We start from the raw sequence: 24,271 nt of genomic DNA on the forward strand, positions 1-24,271 counted from the left end.
ATGGCAAGTGATTCTCCTGCAGTTTATCCTGCTTGTGTTTTGACTCGTGCCCAGGCACGTAAGGCCGGGTCCACAGTGTCATTGGTTGATACCTTTATGTGTGATCCCCCGGTCTCCCAACCTGTTGACTCAGACACTCTTGTTTTGTCTCCTCCGTCCCCTATAACAGATGTGAATAGGGATGCTTTAGTGGCTGCACAGAAGTTGGACAAAACCCTCTTGCAATACTTCAACCTTGCAGAGAAAAAGTCCGGTACCCCAAAACAGCAGCAACGTTACTCCATACGAGATGGGGTATTGATAAGAACTTGGTCTCCGTCTAATGCTACTGATGGGTGGGATGCTATACATCAAATTGTTGTTCCCACATCTTTTCGGTCACACGTGTTGCAGTTGGCCCATGAACATCCACTGTCTGGTCACTTGGGTATTCGTAAAACTGTTAAGCGTATTCTATCGCATTTCTTTTGGCCTTCTCTGAGTAGCGATGTGGCTCGTTTCTGTCACTCTTGTCACACTTGTCAATTGGTAGGAAATCCCAACCAAGTGATCCCTCCTGCCCCGCTGTGCCCAATACCGGTTGTTGGAGAACCATTCGAGAGACTGTTAGTAGACTGTGTAGGACCCCTACCTAAAACTCGTTCAGGTAATTCGTACCTTCTTACCTTAATGTGTGCCACGACTAGATTTCCTGAGGCAATACCCTTGCGTTCCTTGAAATCCAAAGTGATTGTCAAGGCCTTGATAAAATTTTGCACTACTTTTGGCATTCCGAAATGCATACAGTCAGACCAAGGCTCTAACTTCATGTCTAAGCTCTTTGAACAAGTGGTTAAGGAATTGGACATAGAACATAAAGTATCAAGCGCTTAGCATCCAGAATCTCAAGGAGCATTGGAAAGGTTTCATCAGACCTTTAAGACAATGCTGAGGACCTTTTGTCATGACTGTGACAAAGACTGGGATGAGGGTGTTCCGTTATTGCTATTTGCTATCCGTGACACTGTGCAGGACTCAACAGGTTATAGTCCTAACACCTTGCTTTTTGGTAGAACAGTCCGTGGTCCCCTTAGACTTCTGTACGAACGATGGCTGGGTGCTCCTCAGTCTACATCAACTCAGCCTGTTTGTGATTTTGTTGAAACCCTTCGTAAACGGTTAAGCACTGTTCGTGAGATTGCCAGCAGGAACTTGAAATCTGTACAAGCCGACATGAAAATTCGTTATGACCAGAAAGCAGTTGAACGTTCATTTAAGGTTGGTGATCGTGTGCTTGTACTTTTGCCCATTCCAGGATCTCCCCTTTGTACCAGATTTTCAGGTCCATATATGGTTAAGGCGAAAACCTCTCCCACTAATTACGTTTTGGCTACGCCTGATCGTCGACGAAAGTCACGTCTTTGTCATATAAACCTGTTGAAACCCTACATTGATCGCCACCAGCCAGATAGTTTGACCCAATCTGAGGCCTCTGTGATTTCTACGGTACCTGTCGCTGTGACTGCCAAGGTACCTCCTAGTGAGTATGTACCTGAGCAAGATGACTTGCGGATAGGTCGTAATTGTGTGCCCTGTGCTCGCCTCCCAAACTCCTTAGCCTTACAAACCCTGCCACAGAAAGTAGCGCACCTTCCTACAGAAGCTCAGACTGATGTGATCTCGCTGATCCACACATACCCTAGTTTGTTCTCTGATGTTCCTACTCGCACGTCTGTGCTACAACATGACATACTCATAGATTCTCCTGCCCCTATTAGGCAGCACCCATACAGAGTAAATCCACACAAACGCTCCCTGTTGAGAAAAGAGACTGACTATCTTTTAGAACATGGTTTGGCTGTCCCTAGTATTAGTCCGTGGTGTTCCCCATGTCTGTTGGTGCCCAAGCCCGATGGTACTTTTCGATTGTGCACAGACTACCGTAAGGTTAATGCTGTCACCGTCCCGGACTCTTATCCAATGCCCAGGATGGAGGACTGTATTGACCGCATAGGTTCTGCTCGTTTTGTCTCTAAGCTTGATTTATTGAAGGGGTATTGGCAAGTCCCGTTGACAACTCGTGCTTCAGACATCTCTGCCTTTGCTACGCCTGACCAATTTTTACAGTATACAGTCATGCCCTTTGGTCTTAGAAACGCCCCATCCACGTTTCAACGCTTAATGAATATGGTTTTGGGTGACGTGCAAAACTGTGAAGTATACTTGGATGATGTTGTGATTTACACTTCTTCTTGGGCCCACCACATCCAAGTTTTGGATAATGTCTTTAGGAAATTGCAGGATGCTTCCCTAGTGTTGAATATGGAGAAATGTGACTTTGGTAAAGGGGAAATCATATACTTGGGTAAGGTAGTTGGTAATGGTACCGTGCGTCCTCTGAATGCCAAGGTGGATGCTATATGCGCATTCCCTGCACCAGAAACGAGGCGCCACCTACGGCGGTTCCTAGGAATGGCTGGCTATTACCGCTGTTTCTGTCCAAACTTTTCCGATGTTGTGGCACCCATGTCAAACTTGTTGTGCAAAAATGTTCCTTTTGTCTGGTCCCCTGCCTGTCAGAGATCCTTTGAGGCTGTGAAGTCCTTACTGATAAGTGCACCTGTGCTTGCTGCACCAGATTATGACCGACCATTTAAACTGGAGGTTGATGCTAGTGGTACTGGCATTGGTGCTGTGTTGGTGCAAGAGGACATGTTTGGAGTGGATCATCCTACATGTTACTTTTCTCGTAAGTTCAACAAACACCAACTAGCCTATAGTACCATCGAGAAAGAAGCCCTAGCCCTTCTCTTAGCCCTTCAGCATTTTGAAGTTTATCTCGGTGGCAGTGCTCACCCCATCACTGTGTTTACCGACCATAATCCGTTGGTTTTTCTGCAGCGCATGGCCAATGCAAACCAAAGGCTAATGCGTTGGTCTCTTATTGTCCAAGGTTTTAACATCCACATTGTGCACAAAAGAGGCCTCGATAATGTGGTGGCTGATGCCCTGTCCAGGTGCTGCTGAGTGTGTTATTTGTGAACATTATTTGAAGTTCACACTTATGGGGGGGGGTGTTATGACCCTGTCTTTTTATGTGTTCGCGTGAAGCATTTTGTTACAGGTTTGTCCAGTCCGTGTTCCACTCCAGGAATCCCTGATGTCCCTGGGAACATGAAGTCTCCGCCCTCGGCTTCCTGATATATAAGGAGGAAATGAGAGGATCCTCGTTGCGATTCAGCCTTGCCGACCTCGTAGAGATTGAGAACTTTGAGATATTGCTATACTGTGTATGACCTTTTGATTTGGATTTGCGTGCTCCTTTACTATAACTATATAGAGTTGTGTATAGATATATGTATATTGGTGGTTTGTGTGTGCACACGGTGAGTAGGAAGTGGCTGCCATTTTGTTTGGGTTGTGGGTTTGTATCTGTTTTGGACATAGGGAGTCAGAGTAGTGTTGTCTTTTGTTTCACCCTGTTAGTGTAGTTATGTCTGTTTCTTTCTAGTATGGTTTTTGTTAGTTGTTTTGGCCTGGGTCACTTCTGACGTTTGTACCTGTGTGCACTTTGTCCTGTATATATATTCTGTTTGTGAATACTTGTAAATACACCAATACTTTACATTTTCTTGAATCACTGTCATCCATATTCCACCCCTTCACACCCCTGTTACGGCCTAGAGCCTAGATAGGTCGTAACACAATACTCTAAGTCAATGTAACCTCATTAGGAAGAGAGCTGAGATTGTTCTGAACATTTTGATATGAGACATGTGGGTAAAATGCTATAATTAAGTATGTTTAGAGACACATTTATGTAACCATGCTTAAACAGCAAAAATGCCCATAGTGTGTGTCTGTGTCTCTCTCTGTTCAATAAAAACAAGTTGCTGTGCGCAATTGGCTGCCGCTTCTCGCCGGTGTGTGATTGGTTGTCTGAGAGGTAGCTGTCTTAACAATTGTAAAGCGCCTTGGGTATCCTGAAAAGGCACTATATAAATTGAAACATTCATTCATTTATAACAGATATGCAGATTTATCAACAGCTCAAAACACACAAGAACGCACTTCAACACATACCCAGTTGTCAAGATCAATGGTCATGCCAAGCCAGTAAAATCTGGAGCACACTGCAGCTCGAGTTTTCAGGATGCCTGAATGTCCTCCAATCGGAGAGGCGTGAAATTTCTGAAAGCTTTCTTGCCTCTTCTTTGGATTTTATGGCTTTTCTACTTTTAAAGAAAAGCTGTCCTTCTGCATTGAATATTCATTAACATTCATTAAAGTCGTATAATAATTAAAGAGCTACCTTACCAAGACACTGGCTACATTTAAACAAATAAATGCTCACCCTTTTCAGTAAATTTGGAAGCATACCTCCTCAAATGTAATTTTTGGGAGTTATTATACCCAGATGGGTATGATCCCTGAGAGAGGAAGTTGAATACCTCATCCCACCTGTTCTCCATAGCTATATATGGATAGGGAGAGAGAAGAGATGGGATAACTTTTATAATTTTATTTGGATGTAAAATGGTACATTTCATAGTACATCTCTATTATATATAGAGTACTGAGTATAATGTGCTATATATCTTATCTTTTGTTTGTTTTTAAGGCATGGATTACAGTGAAGTAGAGAGCATGGAAAGAAATCTCTTAAATTTTGCGCTGACCATTCTGAACATTCTAGAAAAGTGGAGGCACCACCATGAATTTGCCTCATGAAATCCTGCCTCATGTCATCTTTGCAAAGCCAGTATGTAAAACATTTACATGTTTATAGGTCAAAATGACAATAGAAACAAATGACAAGCCTGTGGGTCTGCGCATGTGCAAAACCGCAAACGAGCACAACTCGATGCTAAGCACAACTCGACAGAACACCGGCTGTCAGGGGAGGTCAGTGTGAGAGCCTGTGCTACAGGTCCATGAAGAAGGAGTCACCACACAGTTTACGAGTAGGGAGGAGGAAGTGTAGGGCTAAAGCAGGGGTTTCATATTTCAGTCCTGTGTCCACAACACTGCACAGTTTAGCATTAAATTATTTTTAATTTTATACAACTGTATTGTTCTAAAATTGGAATACATTGAGCTGTTGGTATCCTGGAGCTGAGCTTGAAACTCTATGGCAGTGTTTCTCAGTCCTGTTCCTAACTGCTCCACACAGTTTTAAATATTCCACGATTCAACACACTAAGTATTGAATGTACATGATCTAGCTCCAATTGCTTATCAAACAAACGGTTTATTAAGTCATTAGTGAAGTGGATTATGTGTGTTGAGCTATGTGAATTACCACAAGTAGGATTAAGAGACACTGCTCTAGGAATGAATATATTGGCAAAACAGAGTCCCCAGAGTCAGTCCTGTCAACACTATACTTTGCAGTTTTTTTGTGTTCCTCCAATATGACAGTTTTTTACTTAGTTAATGAACTGAATCTGGTATTATAAATGAGGAAAAGCACTAAAATATGCATGACATGGGGTCTCAGTGACTGGGTTGGAGTCTCTGTTTGTCGTTAAGTTCAGATGTTCACTGTTTTTGACTAACAAAAGTTAAGGGGTTTGTTGACAGGTTAGACAGATACATGTCTCAGGATTATGTATAACTTGAGCATTATTTTAATGTCAGTGATAGCCTATCCATGTTCTGTATGCAAAATCTATTGTCATAAACTAAGCAAACGGGTCCAGGTTCCATTCTTGGGGTTCTTATGCCATGCACATTTTTTTTCTCCATTTTAAAACACTTTTTTTACTCAGCCCCACTCACATTGATCTTAATTTGCTAAATAGGTCAATCAGGTTTTAGAAAAGGTAAAACACAATGTGTGATATAGGATCCCCAGGACTGGTATACGGAACCCCTGAATTAAACAAAGTCATTACTAATTTTGCTTACCCTCTTACAGATTGGACTTTCTGATTCAACTCCTGTTGTGCTGAGACACGCATGCTGTTCACATGTCGCAGACACTGCCCTATGCAAACGTATAGTGGCTTTGCTTTTTCAAACTGCACATTTTTCTCAGCTCAGTGTGCCAGTTGTTCCCCCTGTACACAGCTGTACTGAAACTGAACAGTGCTGGCACAAACCTTGGACAATCGTAAGTTTATAATAATCACACTAGATGAATGATCTAATTTAATGCACTTCTTCTTTCGGCTATTCTCTTTCAGGGGTCACCACAGCGGATCAAACTCCTCCATCTGGCCCTGTCCTGAGTGTCCTCCACTGACACCCCAGCCACTCTGATATCCTCTACCACTGCATCCATAAACCTCCTCTTAGGTCAAGAACTCCACTGCTGTCTCTCCCAAACATTTCCATGCCTCCACTGGAATATCATCAGGTCCAACTGCCTTACCACACTTCATTCTCTGAATTGCAGCCCTTACTTCCTCCTTGCTCACCTGAGGCACTTCCTGATTCACAACCTCTACCTCTTCTAACCTTCTTTCCCTTTCATTCTCTTGATTCATCAGCTCCTCAAAATACTCCTTTCACCTTCCCAAGACACTCTCCTCACCAGACAACACATTTCCATCTTTATCCTTTATCATCCTAACCTGCTGCACATCCTGCCCATCACAGTTTCTCTGTCTGGCCAATCTGTACAGATCCTTTTCCCCTTCCTTAGTGTCCAACTTCTCATACAGCTTGCTATATGCCTTCTCTTTAGCTTCTGCCACTGCTCTCTTTGCCTTGCGACACATCTCCTTGTACCTCTGTCTACTTTCTTCATCTCGCTGAAAATCCCAATTCTTTTTAGCCAACCGCTTTCCTCTCAAACTTTCCTGAACTTCCTCATTCCACCACCACGACTCCTTGTCTATCTTCCTCTGTCCTGAGGTCAAGTACCTTCCTAGCCACATCCCTCACTGCATTTGAAGTTTCATCCCAGGTATCCAGAACACCACTACCATTACCCAGTACCTGCCTCACCTCATCCCTGAATTTTACACCACAGTCCTCATCCTTTAACTTCCACCACCTGATCTTAGGTTCCGCTCTCACTCTCTTCCTCTTCTTCACCTCCAACATCATCCTACATATCACCATCCTATGCTGTTTAGCTACGCTCTCCCCGGGTAACACCTTGCAATCACTAACCTCTTTCAGGTTTCGTCTCCTACGGAGGATATAGTCGACCTGTGTGCATCTTCCACCATTCTTATGTTACCCTGTGCTCTTCCTTTATCTTAAAGTAAGTGTTAACTACAGCCATCCTTTTAGCAAAATCTACCACCATTTGTCCTTCCATATTCCTTACATTAACACCATATCTACCCAACACCTCCTCATCATCACTGTTCCCTCCACCAACATGTCCATTTGAATCTGCTCCAATAACCACTCTCTTCATTAGGAACCTGCAAAACAACTTCATCTAACTCTCTCCAGAATTCTTCTTTCTCCTCCACATCACAACCTACCTGAGGAGCATAAGTACTGATGACCTTCATCATCACCCCATCGATCTCCAACTTTACACAGATCACCCTGTCACTTACTCGCTTTACCTCCACTACACTCTTACTAAATTCATCCTTCAGGATTAACCCTACTCCATTTCTCTTCCTGTCTACACCATGATAGAAGAGTTTGAAGCCACCACCAATGCTCCTGGCCTTGCTCCCCTTCCACTTGGTCTCCCGTACACACAGTATATCTATCTTCCTTCTGTCCATCGCATCAGCTAGCTCTCTCCCTTGACCTGTCATAGAGCCCACATTCAACGTACCAACTCTAACCTCCACTTTCCTGCTCTGCCTCCTCTCCTTCAGCTTCAGAACCCTCTTCCCCCCTCTCCTCCTCGTCCCAACAGTAGTCCAATTTCCGCTAATGCCCTGCCTCGACCGACCCGGTATGGAATTTCTGTTTTTGATCCGCATCATTTGATTTGGCGCAGTTTTTACACCGGATGCCCTTCCTGACGCAACCCTCCCTATTTATCCAGGCTTAGGACCGGCACTAAAATACACTGGTGTGTGCACCCTAGTGGCTAGGTTATCTAATTTAATGCACTGCCTGAATTAAATTACAGCAACTTTTGTCCATATTATTAGGGTGTAAAGCCAGGAGCAATCAACAACATGGTGATCACAAAACCTGTGCCAAATGGAACATCTCAAGGTGGAGTTAGGTATGATGCTTAATTACTTCTAATTAGACATGCAATTGTGCAGTTTAGCTGCTCTATCACAAATGTATAGTTACAATTAACTTTAATTTAAATATTCTAATTTAATATTAAACTAAATGCTTATAGTTTGGGATATTGTCTGTACTTGAATTTGTAGGAGTGGACTCTACAGGGGCATGGTGACCACTGTAGGCATGGCATCCCACAAGCCAGCTGTGCAGTGTGCATTTGGTATGGTGCAGGAAGGCATTGGTCTGTCATATCAGCAGCCTGTTTTACCATCACGACACATCACTCTCCACCCTGATGTGCCATCAACCCCACTTCTTCCTCTAAAAGACCACCACCTTGATGCACCCACCTGTGCTTTTGTGTGCACTGAACAGGAACTCTTTCACCTGAAGTCTTTGGAGGTGTCACTTGATATGGCTCACAGAATTGAGATGTCAACTCTGGCACAAGCCTAGAGTAACAGCGTCACGTTTTCGTGAGGTGTGCCATGTCAGAGGGCATAGCTCTGCAGAGTCCCTTGCTGAACGCATCATCAGAGGTACCAGACGGACGGCTGAAATGAAGAGAGGTCTAGAGATGGAGTCCGGAGCAGCATCTGAGTATTGCAGGATACTCAATGTAAATCACACACCATGTGGCCTCATCATCCACCCAGATGCTCCCTGGCTTGGTGCAGCCCCTGATGGTGTCGTATTTGACCCCACTGAATACCCCCAGTTTGGCTTGGTCGAGATTAAATGCCCTAATGTGAAGAATTACATTGACTGTAAGTATCTGTATATGGAGTACGGATGTTCAAAACTAAAAAAAGACATGCGTATTACTGGCAGATTCAAATGTCAGTTACTAATCAGCCGGCTTCACTGGTGTGATTGTGGTGTGGGCTAAGGAGGATTTTTTTTTTTGTGGAGCGTGTTTATATGAATGCAGATGTACAGAGACAAATTCGTGAGAAGACAGATTTATTTTACTTCTACACATATATGACAAAATATCAGTCATTGAAATGTTAACATGTTCTATACAGAATCTTTTTTAAATCAAATGTTCCCTTATTTAACAGTATTTGAGCTTTTCTTAAACAGCACAATGTGTTTTTGATGTAAAGAACCTGGAAATATGAAAAAAGTTTATGAAAAAAATATTTACAGTTACAAATGAAACTGAACAGTGCTGGCACAAACCTTGGACAATCGTAAGTTTATAATAATCACACTAGATGAATGATCTAATTTAATGCACTTCTTCTTTCGGCTATTCTCTTTCAGGGGTCACCACAGCGGATCAAACTCCTCCATCTGGCCCTGTCCTGAGTGTCCTCCACTGACACCCCAGCCACTCTGATATCCTCTACCACTGCATCCATAAACCTCCTCTTAGGTCAAGAACTCCACTGCTGTCTCTCCCAAACATTTCCATGCCTCCACTGGAATATCATCAGGTCCAACTGCCTTACCACACTTCATTCTCTGAATTGCAGCCCTTACTTCCTCCTTGCTCACCTGAGGCACTTCCTGATTCACAACCTCTACCTCTTCTAACCTTCTTTCCCTTTCATTCTCTTGATTCATCAGCTCCTCAAAATACTCCTTTCACCTTCCCAAGACACTCTCCTCACCAGACAACACATTTCCATCTTTATCCTTTATCATCCTAACCTGCTGCACATCCTGCCCATCACAGTTTCTCTGTCTGGCCAATCTGTACAGATCCTTTTCCCCTTCCTTAGTGTCCAACTTCTCATACAGCTTGCTATATGCCTTCTCTTTAGCTTCTGCCACTGCTCTCTTTGCCTTGCGACACATCTCCTTGTACCTCTGTCTACTTTCTTCATCTCGCTGAAAATCCCAATTCTTTTTAGCCAACCGCTTTCCTCTCAAACTTTCCTGAACTTCCTCATTCCACCACCACGACTCCTTGTCTATCTTCCTCTGTCCTGAGGTCAAGTACCTTCCTAGCCACATCCCTCACTGCATTTGAAGTTTCATCCCAGGTATCCAGAACACCACCACCATTACCCAGTACCTGCCTCACCTCATCCCTGAATTTTACACCACAGTCCTCATCCTTTAACTTCCACCACCTGATCTTAGGTTCCGCTCTCACTCTCTTCCTCTTCTTCACCTCCAACATCATCCTACATATCACCATCCTATGCTGTTTAGCTACGCTCTCCCCGGGTAACACCTTGCAATCACTAACCTCTTTCAGGTTTCGTCTCCTACGGAGGATATAGTCGACCTGTGTGCATCTTCCACCACTCTTATGTTACCCTGTGCTCTTCCTTTATCTTAAAGTAAGTGTTAACTACAGCCATCCTTTTAGCAAAATCTACCACCATTTGTCCTTCCATATTCCTTACATTAACACCATATCTACCCAACACCTCCTCATCATCACTGTTCCCTCCACCAACATGTCCATTTGAATCTGCTCCAATAACCACTCTCTTCATTAGGAACCTGCAAAACAACTTCATCTAACTCTCTCCAGAATTCTTCTTTCTCCTCCACATCACAACCTACCTGAGGAGCATAAGTACTGATGACCTTCATCATCACCCCATCGATCTCCAACTTTACACAGATCACCCTGTCACTTACTCGCTTTACCTCCACTACACTCTTACTAAATTCATCCTTCAGGATTACCCCTACTCCATTTCTCTTCCTGTCTACACCATGATAGAAGAGTTTGAAGCCACCACCAATGCTCCTGGCCTTGCTCCCCTTCCACTTGGTCTCCCGTACACACAGTATATCTATCTTCCTTCTGTCCATCGCATCAGCTAGCTCTCTCCCTTGACCTGTCATAGAGCCCACATTCAACGTACCAACTCTAACCTCCACTTTCCTGCTCTGCCTCCTCTCCTTCAGCTTCAGAACCCTCTTCCCCCCTCTCCTCCTCGTCCCAACAGTAGTCCAATTTCCGCTAATGCCCTGCCTCGACCGACCCGGTATGGAATTTCTGTTTTTGATCCGCATCATTTGATTTGGCGCAGTTTTTACACCGGATGCCCTTCCTGACGCAACCCTCCCTATTTATCCAGGCTTAGGACCAGCACTAAAATACACTGGTGTGTGCACCCTAGTGGCTAGGTTATCTAATTTAATGCACTGCCTGAATTAAATTACAGCAACTTTTGTCCATATTATTAGGGTGTAAAGCCAGGAGCAATCAACAACATGGTGATCACAAAACCTGTGCCAAATGGAACATCTCAAGGTGGAGTTAGGTATGATGCTTAATTACTTCTAATTAGACATGCAATTGTGCAGTTTAGCTGCTCTATCACAAATGTATAGTTACAATTAACTTTAATTTAAATATTCTAATTTAATATTAAACTAAATGCTTATAGTTTGGGATATTGTCTGTACTTGAATTTGTAGGAGTGGACTCTACAGGGGCATGGTGACCACTGTAGGCATGGCATCCCACAAGCCAGCTGTGCAGTGTGCATTTGGTATGGTGCAGGAAGGCATTGGTCTGTCATATCAGCAGCCTGTTTTACCATCACGACACATCACTCTCCACCCTGATGTGCCATCAACCCCACTTCTTCCTCTAAAAGACCACCACCTTGATGCACCCACCTGTGCTTTTGTGTGCACTGAACAGGAACTCTTTCACCTGAAGTCTTTGGAGGTATCACTTGATATGGCTCACAGAATTGAGATGTCAACTCTGGCACAAGCCTAGAGTAACAGCGTCACGTTTTCGTGAGGTGTGCCATGTCAGAGGGCATAGCTCTGCAGAGTCCCTTGCTGAACGCATCATCAGAGGTACCAGACGGACGGCTGAAATGAAGAGAGGTCTAGAGATGGAGTCCGGAGCAGCATCTGAGTATTGCAGGATACTCAATGTAAATCACACACCATGTGGCCTCATCATCCACCCAGATGCTCCCTGGCTTGGTGCAGCCCCTGATGGTGTCGTATTTGACCCCACTGAATACCCCCAGTTTGGCTTGGTCGAGATTAAATGCCCTAATGTGAAGAATTACATTGACTGTAAGTATCTGTATATGGAGTACGGATGTTCAAAACTAAAAAAAGACATGCGTATTACTGGCAGATTCAAATGTCAGTTACTAATCAGCGGGCGTCACTGGTGTGATTGTGGTGTGGGCTAAGGAGGATTTTTTTTTTTGTGGAGCGTGTTTATATGAATGCAGATGTACAGAGACAAATTCGTGAGAAGACAGATTTATTTTACTTCTACACATATATGACAAAATATCAGTCATTGAAATGTTAACATGTTCTATACAGAATCTTTTTTAAATCAAATGTTCCCTTATTTAACAGTATTTGAGCTTTTCTTAAACAGCACAATGTGTTTTTGATGTAAAGAACCTGGAAATATGAAAAAAGTTTATGAAAAAAATATTTACAGTTACAAATGAAACTGAACAGTGCTGGCACAAACCTTGGACAATCGTAAGTTTATAATAATCACACTAGATGAATGATCTAATTTAATGCACTTCTTCTTTCGGCTATTCTCTTTCAGGGGTCACCACAGCGGATCAAACTCCTCCATCTGGCCCTGTCCTGAGTGTCCTCCACTGACACCCCAGTCACTCTGATATCCTCTACCACTGCATCCATAAACCTCCTCTTAGGTCAAGAACTCCACTGCTGTCTCTCCCAAACATTTCCATGCCTCCACTGGAATATCATCAGGTCCAACTGCCTTACCACACTTCATTCTCTGAATTGCAGCCCTTACTTCCTCCTTGCTCACCTGAGGCACTTCCTGATTCACAACCTCTACCTCTTCTAACCTTTCCCTTTCATTCTCTTGATTCATCAGCTCCTCAAAATACTCCTTTCACCTTCCCAAGACACTCTCCTCACCAGACAACACATTTCCATCTTTATCCTTTATCATCCTAACCTGCTGCACATCCTGCCCATCACAGTTTCTCTGTCTGGCCAATCTGTACAGATCCTTTTCCCCTTCCTTAGTGTCCAACTTCTCATACAGCTTGCTATATGCCTTCTCTTTAGCTTCTGCCACTGCTCTCTTTGCCTTGCGACACATCTCCTTGTACCTCTGTCTACTTTCTTCATCTCGCTGAAAATCCCAATTCTTTTTAGCCAACCGCTTTCCTCTCAAACTTTCCTGAACTTCCTCATTCCACCACCACGACTCCTTGTCTATCTTCCTCTGTCCTGAGGTCAAGTACCTTCCTAGCCACATCCCTCACTGCATTTGAAGTTTCATCCCAGGTATCCAGAACACCATCACCATTACCCAGTACCTGCCTCACCTCATCCCTGAATTTTACACCACAGTCCTCATCCTTTAACTTCCACCACCTGATCTTAGGTTCCGCTCTCACTCTCTTCCTCTTCTTCACCTCCAACATCATCCTACATATCACCATCCTATGCTGTTTAGCTACGCTCTCCCCGGGTAACACCTTGCAATCACTAACCTCTTTCAGGTTTCGTCTCCTACAGAGGATATAGTCGACCTGTGTGCATCTTCCACCACTCTTATGTTACCCTGTGCATGTAACCCATGTAGCCTATCTGTTGACCTGGTGTGCTAAACCTTAAGCACATTCTCTGCCTTACACTCATTTAGAAATTCTAAAACACACTTTTTGCAAAACATTAAACACAGTTGTTCACATAAGACATTCAAACATTCAAAACTGAAAATCATGTGTTTCTTTTGGAAAACACTGCCACGCAACTGCTACACTCACCTACCAAAATCCATACCCAGTCCTCCTCACACGTTACAACACTTGAGCTATGTATGTTTAAATCAATAGTGGTTTAAATTGATGTCCACACACTCAGTCTGTATTGTCTATCTTTTTGCAGGCTTCTACCCAAGACGATTGCATGCAAGCACCTACAAGCACCTGGGAGATGGTCTGACTTGCCAGTGGATGTACTGATGCCGGGGTTGGATGTGCCATTGCCACAAGAGGACGTGCTGATGCTCCTACCTGAGGCCCAACATCTACACCGAAGGGACTGTGGGAACTAGAACCATAAATGTAGAACCACCTTTTGTCCACAAATACGGACTTGTGCCAACAGGCTGCCCAATGGAGGATGGGTTCCCTTTTCAGTCTTGGTCCTCCCAAGGTTTTCTTCCTAATTTTTTATTTATTTATTTAAACTTTATTTTACCAGGGAAAAATCCCATTAAGAACCTCTTTTTCAAGGGAGCCCTGGCCAAGATGCAACAACAGCAATACAGTTACAGCCAACAAATAAAATTACAAAGTTAATTAAAACAGGTGCATGTGAGGGAGGCTGTCTCTCCCTCACTTCCTAATCCCCACCATCATCGTGGGTTTTTCCTCGCCACTGTTGCCTTTGGCTTGCTCATTAGGGATCTGGAGCCATACGATTGTAAGGCTGCTTTGTGACAACATGTGTTGTAAAAAGTGCTATATAAATAAATTTGACTTTGACTTTATGATCACAGTGTACCCTTCTTCTGATGGCTACTTCCAGCAGGATAACTCGCCATGTTATAATTCATGATTCATCTCAGACAGATTTATTGAACACAACAATGAGTTCCCTGTACTCCAGTGGCCTACATAGTCAGATCTCAATCCAATAGAGCACCTTTGGGATGTGGTGGAACGGGAGATTCGCATCATTGATGTGCAGCCGACAAATCTGCAGCAACTGCGTAGCAATCACATGATGCTATCATGTCAACATGGACCAGACTCTCTGAGGAATGTTTCCAGTACCTTGTTGAATCTATGCCACAAAGGATTAAGGCAGTTCTGAATGCAAAATGGGGTCCAACCTGGTACTAGCTGTAATGGTGGTGAACCCGAGGGTAGAGAAGGATCCATTAGCAGGTGTAAAGATGTTGAATTTTAATATAGAAAAACAATGAACTGAAGTCCCAAAAGGGGACGACCCCAAAGGGTAGACAGGCAGCAGCACAAAAGGGCAAGACAAAAACGGGAGAGTCAAAAACCAGAGAAGACTAAGAGCAGCAGACAAAGGTAACAAAAGGGCCAAACAGGCAGGAGGATCAAAAACACAGAGCAAGGATCAGAAACCAGAACATCAATCAGAGAAATACACAGGATCACAGCTTGGTAAAGACACTCAGAGAGGCAATACTTCGCACTGGCGACTTGTGAACAGAGTCCTTAAGTAGGGTGTGGTGAATAGTAAATTAGAGTCAGGTGTTCTGGTCAATATTCCAGCGATGGCGCCCTCTGGCGGTCACGGGCGTGATTGCCATTCCTGACACTAGCAAGGTGTGCCTAATAACGTGGCCGGTGAGTGTATATAGCCTACTATATATACTATATTATATAGTGTATATGATTGTGATGGAAATTGTGTTATACTGATTACAAGAGAATTGTGAAGTGTGATTCAGTATGAAATCATGTGCTCATGTGTATGTGTGTATTATGACCTATGTTAAAGGAATGTGCAGAGGTAGAAAACACTCTTATCTGCCTTGACCCGCGGACCCATCAGCTGTTTCTATAAGCTGCTGCTTATGCTAAAACATGAAAACTACTGTCAGGAGAGAATGCACATGTAAGGCAAAAACTGTCTACTGTGCATTCTGCCTTGTTTCTCAGTGTGCCCAAATGTAGTGTAAACATGTGATAAGAACCCCGCCTACTAAACGGTATAAAGGAGGGGGACGGTTCTCTCTCCTCTCAGCTTCTGTTCTAGACTGAACTTTCATGCTTATTTTGTCTATTAATAAATTTCTCTTTTAACCACGCCTGAGTCCTCGTATATTTCAGAAATTTCCACGACAATGATAATGAATTACATGAATGGTTTATACCTATTATTTTTACATTTTAATTATGACCAAAACTGCTATATTTATTTAAAATATCATGGGTATACATTCAACATAATACTAATGCTACTCCCACCACTAATAATAAAACTACTGTAAATGTTTTGTTAATTTTCCTTAGCTCAAGGACAGTAACGTTTCACTGGGGGCCATCCCGTTATTTACCACTAGGTGGAGTATGGATGCCATGCAGGGCTAAATGATCACTTAATTCTACATATTTTAAATCTATTTTAATTATCTAACAATAAAAATGAATTATTGTAATAATTTAACCATCAAGCTAAAAAAAGTCTAGATCTGGTACCATGGAAATGTCTTCAGAAGGTACAAGGTGTGTGGAGCACAATGCTAATAAATCTTTTTTTCTTTTAAACTTTAGATAATTCTCCAGTGGTCTGTTTCTGTATTCATACAAGTGCTAGAGCCATCATAAGCTCTTTTTTGAGGTTCTAATTTCTGTAATCCATGTTAAATTAACTTATTCCGACAGATGCACATGAAGTCAGAATCACATGCCCACTCAACAGGCAAACAGACCATCTTTAGTACAATTAACAGCCTTTAAAATAACTTGGATGCTGGCTGCAGTCAGCTTCTAGGAATACTCATGAATTATCATTTGTGTAAGTCAGATCATATGGTGGTCTGAATGCCACCCTCACCACACAGTCCATAAACCACATACAGTGAATTAAGTGTAAATGGAGTTTGTCACCATACTGGACCAGTAAGATAACACAATGCAACATAATGTAAGCATATTTTATTCATTCTGCTTTAACTGGAGACTGGAGTGACTCTGGAGTGTAACTGGAATCTTGGAGGTTAAGCAACAGCTGAGCTGGAAGACAAGAGACAAAAAGGTCATTCACTCACTCAAACACTAGCTTTCACCTTCAGTGCTGTAAACCACCTAATAGGTTTACCTGGTAGGTTCTGCAGATGCATCCTGGTATCCAGGATGTCCTGGAGTCTGTTCATCAGCACAAAGTAACGTAGGAGAAGCTCCTTGGGCCACAACACCTTCTCATCCTCCATCTGGAGCTGCATCACCTGCATGTTCGCATACTGGGAGAAAAACTTGATGTTTTTCATCCACTCCCACAATCAGAATTAGAGAAAATAATTTCTTCCTTAAATTGTGCTACCTGCACACTAGACTCGGTTCCATCAAAGTTATTAAAAGAGGTATTACCAGCGGTAACTGAACCTCTTCTAACTATAGTTAACTCATCCATTACAATAGGTCACATGCCCAAATCATGTAAATTAGCAGTTATTAAACCTCTGATTAAGAAACCAAATCTTGATCCTACTGTACTATCTAATTATAGACCCATTTCAAACACATCATTTATATCTAAGATCATAGAAAAAGCTGTTGCCCAGCAATTATGCCTATATCTGCATAGGCATCACATATTTGAAAAGTTCCAATCTGGTTTTAGGCCCCATCACAGTACTGAAACAGCATTAGTTAAAGTAACAAATGACCTCCTCCTTGCTTCAGATCAAGGTTATGTATCGCTGTTAGTGCTTCTTGATCTTAGTGCAGCTTTCGACACAATTGATCATAGGATCTTGCTAGAAAGGTTAGAACGCTGGGTTGGAGTCTCTGGCACAGCCCTTTCATGGTTTCATTCTTACTTAACAAATCGCTATCAGTTTGTAGAGCTCAATAATATTCCATCCAAACGTACAAAAGTTAAATATGGGGTCCCGCAAGGCTCCATTCTAGGACCACTATTATTTACATTATATATGCTACCATTGGGCACAGTTATAAACAAACATGGTGTCGATTTTCACTGCTATGCAGATGACACTCAACTTTACATATCAGCCAAACCTGATGACAAACTCAGTTTAAGAAAAATTGAGGCCTGTGTAAGAGATATTAAATGCTGGATGTCTCTAAACTTCCTCCAACTTAATGAGGACAAAACAGAAGTTCTCCTTCTGGGCCCTAAGGCCTCAAAACAGAAAATTCCAGATCTAATGCTTAATCTCGCAGGCTACCTCATTACACCTGGCACAGTAGCCAAAAACCTAGGCGTCATACTCGACTCTGACCGATCATTTGATAAATACATAGATAATACTACAAGGATAGCTTTTCTACATCTCCGTAACATTGCTAAATTAAGAAATGCATTATCACAGGATGATGTGGAAAAATTGGTGCACGCCTTTGTTAGCTCTAGATTAGACTACTGCAATGCACTACTGTCAGGATGTTCAAATAGGAATCTAAATAAACTTCAAATAGTTCAAAATGCCGCAGCCAGGGTTCTGACCAGAACTAGAAAATTTCAGCATATCAGTCCAGTCCTATCAGCCCTGCATTGGCTCCCAGTTAAATTCCGTATTGACTTTAAAATTCTTTTATTAACTTATAAAGCATTTCACGGGCTTGCTCCTGAGTACCTTCAAGAACTTATTTCCTATTACGAACCCCCACGCTCACTAAGATCACAGGGTGCTGGTCTTTTATTAGTTCCAAAAATTAATAAGGTAACAGCAGGGGGAAGAGCCTTTTCTTGTAAGGCCCCCCAGCTTTGGAATAATCTTCCTAAATGCGTCCGGGACTCCGACACAGTCACAATCTTTAAGTCTAGGTTGAAAACCCACTTATTAAGTTTAGCGTTTGATAATTAATATCCCCCCTTAGATAAAGGTACAGATCCAGGGGTTCACAGGCGAAGGGTTTTATGGTAGACTGGGGCGCTGGTGCTGTCGTCCTGTCACTGCTCGTGGTCACTCAAGTTTGTTGACAGTGCAGTGGACGGATGCCATTGTCTCAGAATGCCCCCAAGCCTATGTTACCTTCTGGTTCTGCCTTTTTAGCTAGGCTGTAATAATTTAACTAAATGCCGGAGATGCTGCCACACTCCGGAAATGTTTATAATTTCACCTGTTCTGTATATGTCCTCATACAGAGCTAATTTTCCCTGTTTCATTTCTCCACATGGCTGCCCGCCTGCTTGAGGAATAATGAGATGAGGAGACCAGCGATCCATCCTGGGCCAGCCACCTCCTGCCTAACCGGATGCATACATCATGATGGACATTATTACATATTTTTCCTTTTCTTTCTCTTCTTTCTGTCTAAATTGTTGTTGTTGTTGTCATGGTGACCGGTGTCGGCCAGAGGAGGATGGGTTCCCCCCCTGAGTCTTGGATCCTCTCAAGGTTTCTTCCTCATGCAAAAAACTAGGGAGTTTTTCCTTGCCACTGTCGCCTTTGGCTTGCTCACTGGGGGCTAGGACTCGGCACTTGTAAAGCTGCTTTGTGACAACAACTGTTGTAAAAAGCGCTATATAAATAAAATTTGATTGATTGATTGATGTTCTCCTCCACATACGTCTCCCAGTCTAAAATATCTTCTTCATATACAGTGGAGTCTCCTGGGTGGAAATAGACTCCTCATCCTCCTCAAGTGTAGTAGGAAGTCTGGACAAAGAGCAAAATGCAGTAACCAAAAAATACCTATATAGTAACCAAAAAGTTGTACATTGTATTTTGGACTAGGGCTTGTCATGGTATGCCAGCCCTGTAGCCCAAGGGAGACGCCCACACACATCTGCACACACCCTTCACTTATTCTACACAAGTGACTGTAAGGAAGGAGTGAAGCTACACAAGCCTCCCGCTCTTCTGAAGTCACAGCGCCAGGGTCTCAACTTCTCGAAACATGCATGTTCAATCTCCTGAATACTAATGACCTCCACCTGTCCCTGTGTGTCCCCACCCTCCTCCACCTTTCTTACACTACTCACTCACCACTTTACATTGTGAAGTTTTGCCTCTGACGTTGCATAGTGAGCGTTCCTTGCTCGTTTTTGCCTACCGTTGTTGTGACCTTTGCTTCTCCCTTACACCTCATTCTCAGCCCGACCCCTGGATTTGTAATGGACTCTGGACTGTATGGACCATGCTGCCCTGTGTTCGCTTCTTTTTGTACTGTGTGTTTTGTGTGTGTCTTGTGCTGCTAGCTACAGTAGATTGTGTCTGGAGGATAAAGAAGCACTACGCTGCATTTAGATCCTTTTGTGGTTTTTCCAGCACATATTACAGTCACAAATGTTACAGGTTTTGCTTCCCATCTACATGGGACCATTACTTACCCACTAACTAGAGACTGGCTTAATCTGCTAAAATCAGAACAAAAAACAAACAAAACTTGGCTATTAATTTGTCTATTTGCATGCATAAAGATTGCCTGAGCAAATTAAGTAAAAAAACTACAGCATGAAAGAACTACTCACCTGCATTTCAATTCGTTGTTGCACTTGAGAGTTCGCTCCTTACAGAACCGAATGTATTTTCATGTGTGGGTATGCAACATGGATTTGGCTTATTAATATTGTTCATTAAATGACAATGAATGAATTCTTCTGCCCTTGCACAACTTTACCATCTGCATATTTCATTCAGCACAACTAATGACTTGTAGTGTAACCTACCAAAAATGCCAATTACAATGTTCAGGAATATGAAGGAGCGAATACAAATCCACAGAACGATGTAAATGCTGCAGGTGATGCTGTCCAGCTCTGGAACCCTTTGTACTTCTGACAGCAGGACACACCAGTGAGTCATGGTGAGCAGCGTGAACAGTGTGATAAATGCATTGTGCAGATCTCTGGAGAACACAACCAGCACGCTCACTTTCAAAGCAAACACTGGCAATTATCAAATACAATGTAAAAACTGAGGAGTCCAAAATGACTGAGGAGCGACATTAGGCAAACAGCCAGAGAAAAGAACCAAGAACTATTTACTACTAATGTCACGGCCTTTCCCGACAAAGGGCAAAATTTTATATTTCCCTTAGCCCAATCCCAACCACTACACCTTGGGGAGTCGCAAGTTGACAAATGCAGAGAGAAGATGGGAATTTGCACAATATATTTATTCAACAAAAGAATTTTATATATAAAAAAAAAAAAAAAAAATCCATCAACTCCAAGTGCACCCAGTCCCAGTCCAGAACCTCGGCAGCCAGTTCAAGGAGGGACACGCAACAGTCCACTTAGTGTTCTGGATAGCAATGCTGCAGACAAAGGACAGAACAAAAACAAAACGCAGTCACCACTCAAAATAACTGAAATTGTAACAAAGAAACACACAAACCCACAAAGACGCAACACAAAAATGGAGCCCAAAGAATATAGAATATTTTAGCCAAACAAAATGTTCCCTAATAGGCTAGCACTGGAAAAAAAAACTACTTAACACCACAGCAAACCCTCCAAATTATAAACCCCAAAATAAATCAAACCAAACAAATCCAAATCCCTTACACACAACCAAAAATCAAATAATGAAATAAACCTATAGCAGTACCCAGCCTAATAGAAAGCAACTTAGCTATTTATAGCAACGGACTCCAACAAACTAAAACAAAAATGAAAAATTAAAATGTACTGCCCTAAAACTACGACTGGTGGATGGCAGAAGGTTAAAATTCTTCTAAAAAGGTAGGGGGTTGCACTTAGCTTTTTATCAGCGCGCTTCTCGTGCACAGACAGCACCAGCAGCAGAGTCTCTCACGTTCTCGCTTTCACCAGCAGCTCAGCTGTATTTACTCCGGCACGTCCCAACTTCTCAGATCAGTCGGACAAAACAGACACCGCTTGGTTCACTCGGTTCACCCTTCAAACAACGGAAGTCTTTCCGCTTTGTTGCGTACTTGCCAGAGTCGGGAGCAGTGTCCGCCTGTGTCACGCCTTTTCTGGCCTTTAACACATGAATGGTGGAGAAAATCAAGCGTTGACAGGTCATCTAGGCTACATGCTGTCTAAAGTGACGTCATTCATGAATAGTCATTTTTTATTAGAAAGCCTTTTATCTACTAAGATTTGGAAGAAAAGCAAGGGGCTATTTACACAATTCCCATAGAAACGCAACCCATTAACAGATATAACGGATATAGCATTGAAGTGATGATCACCTTTACAGCTTGTTATTTAGCAGTTGCCTGTAGTCTGCTGGTCTGAATCATGTTTAACTAATTAATTGTAATGAAAATACCATCTAAGCATTAATCATTTTAAAATGGTAGTCTGTAGCCTTATCACACAAGGGGGGAGGAGTGTTAATGTTGAACAAATAATAACTCACTTGAAACTTACCAGTAATATAAAAAGATGTAATATACCACACATACCAGTGTGAGCGGTAATTTAGGAAGGAAGTTTCTAATTGTGTCTAGCCTTATAATTTTGATTGTAAGGGCAGGGTAAAGGTTAGGTTTCTGCCAACATGTAAAATCTTATGGAATTTGTATCTGTCCCCATGGACCGAGGTATTTATGTTCCCAAATCTGAAAGGCAGAAGCCGTTCTTAATGAATTATCTCCTACGATTGGACGACAGGAACAGACAGAAATAGACCTGAACTGAACTGAGCAGATGTGTAGCCTGTCTTGTTAAGTGTGGATGTAGGTGCTTACATGTGTATCCTGACTTAGTCATGGCATGGAGTTGGGTTTAGGGGGATACTGCTGCTTCTCCCTGGTCCACCATCCACGGGACCACGTTCTTCTCTCCAGCCCCACTGGAGACAACAGCAAAACAGGAGCAGCTGGAATTCAGCCAGTTCTCTATGTGTTTCAGCAGATGTACCTGAGTTAGAAGGTGAGCTACTACCTTTGCATGTAGAAAAGCAGGTAGGCTGTTTTTGCCCTGCTCTTAAGGACGGCTGGCTCTGTCTTTTTTGAAACCTTTGAATCGTTGAATTTTAACCAGCACTCTCCTTTCTCCTCAGCTACGTCGCTGATGTAGTGCCCTGTCAGGGTAGCAAGATGTCATTAGTCACTTTATAGTTTCTACTGCATGTTTGTGGATATTATCAGACTGCTCACCACTGTCCATGCTGCCACCCAAATGAGACACCACAGCGTGGAGTCTGTAGATGTCTGTGTGAACAGTTTCCTGCAAACAACAAGTACATCTGTTTTTTCATATGATTAAGTAAGAATGCATCTTAGATCGTTGATATGGGTCTCTCTCATATCTATCTATCTCTCTCAGCCTGTCTTTCTCAGTCTCTCTCAGCATCTTTCAATCTTCTTTTTCATCTCTCTCTCTATTTCCTCACCAGTGGGCTGACGTGCTGTACTTTCTCTCCCTGTCCTTCTCTGCTCTCATTTACTACTAATGGGTTGAGAGAACTACATCATTATGGCAGGTACGTATAAACGTAGACAGGTTGTAAATCCAAAATTTAATTGATCACTGTAGGAAAATGGCTGATGTTTACCTTGTTCTGGCACAGAGCTTTTCTCCAGATTATCCTCCTCATGTCCTTTGTCCTGGGTGTATGCTGGTCCACTGTGGACACATCACAAAGCCATTCAGTTAGCGTCTCATTGCTAATTGTGAAAGGGTGGACAGAGGTGAGAGAGCGTATGCTCAGGCCGTTGTACAAGCTGACCTTAACGGTTGCCCGAGTGAAGCCACTCCAGGGAGGACAGAGAGGTCCAGCTCTGAGGGGATGTCCATTAGGTTTGTTAGTTTCTTGCCCAGCATGTCAAACCTCTTAATGTGGAGGATCAGAACTCTGTTCCAAAAGGAAAAATGATGTAAGAATTGGAAGAGTGTGAGATGACTGCTTTAAAACTCATTGTTTGTGGTAATTCACATAATGCGAGACTCACCGTGGGAGTGTGAAGAACTCCACCACTTCACATGCCTCGGTGCCTTGACCACATTCACATTTGAACTCCAAAACCGTTGACTGAAAAAAAGTTTTCATTGAGAGTGACAATGGTTAGGATGGCTCCCTAACTTAACAAACTGGCAAAAAAGTGTTGTCCAGTAGGGGTGTGTGAGGTGACAGACCTTGAAGTAATTGTGTAGGCTGTCAGTCAAGGTAGAGCTCAGGTTAACAGAGAGGTGGTTGAAGTCCTCCACTCTGGAGCTCTGCAGTCCACAGCTTTCAAACAACAGAAATCAACAGAGAGGTTACAACATTCACACAGAAATAACCCACATTATCCCATACCAAGTGTGTGCATACTTTGTGACAATGCACACTCTGAAGAAACACATGTTAAGAACAGTTGATTTACAAGAAGGAGATGTGGTGATATAGCACAGAATTACCTGCTGCAGGTGCGCACAGATTTGAGGTGAAACTCAAAATTTGCCACAGGGCAGATGTAAGAGAAGGAGGAAACCCTGAGTGTCTCTCCCTCCTCCTTCAGCTGAAGCAAACACATCATCAGGAACTCATGAGCATCCTGTGGAAGACAGTACATCAGAAGGGCAATGCTCCTGGACTTCA

At 42.8% G+C, this 24,271-nt stretch overlaps 2 long non-coding RNA genes across 5 annotated transcripts; one reads left to right on the plus strand and one right to left on the minus strand.

The window, feature by feature from the left end:
• The first annotated feature begins 5,827 nt into the window (after positions 1-5,827).
• On the plus strand, positions 5,828-12,244 carry LOC143501925 (uncharacterized). Of its 3 annotated transcripts, XR_013127018.1 has the most exons (4): positions 5,828-8,134; positions 8,292-9,587; positions 11,305-11,381; positions 11,539-12,244. It is a non-coding gene; the product is annotated as an uncharacterized LOC143501925 (long non-coding RNA). The 3 variants fall into 3 exon arrangements; XR_013127017.1 differs by lacking the exons at positions 11,305-11,381; positions 11,539-12,244 and adding an exon at positions 10,358-11,249; XR_013127016.1 differs by lacking the exons at positions 11,305-11,381; positions 11,539-12,244 and having other exon boundaries at positions 5,832-8,134; positions 8,292-8,912; positions 9,415-10,351.
• An 8,661-nt stretch (positions 12,245-20,905) lies between these two features.
• Positions 20,906-23,565, minus strand: LOC143501935 (uncharacterized). 2 transcript variants are annotated; one of them, XR_013127027.1, is made up of 5 exons: positions 23,420-23,565; positions 22,851-23,316; positions 22,633-22,771; positions 22,437-22,540; positions 20,906-21,721 (listed from the first exon to the last, which is right to left on the minus strand). It is a non-coding gene; the product is annotated as an uncharacterized LOC143501935 (long non-coding RNA). The 2 variants fall into 2 exon arrangements; XR_013127026.1 differs by having other exon boundaries at positions 22,848-23,316; positions 23,420-23,564.
• Positions 23,566-24,271: the final 706 nt, after the last annotated feature.

Source organism: Brachyhypopomus gauderio, unplaced genomic scaffold (assembly GCF_052324685.1).
Source record: "Brachyhypopomus gauderio isolate BG-103 unplaced genomic scaffold, BGAUD_0.2 sc179, whole genome shotgun sequence".
Lineage (NCBI taxonomy): Eukaryota > Metazoa > Chordata > Actinopteri > Gymnotiformes > Hypopomidae > Brachyhypopomus > Brachyhypopomus gauderio.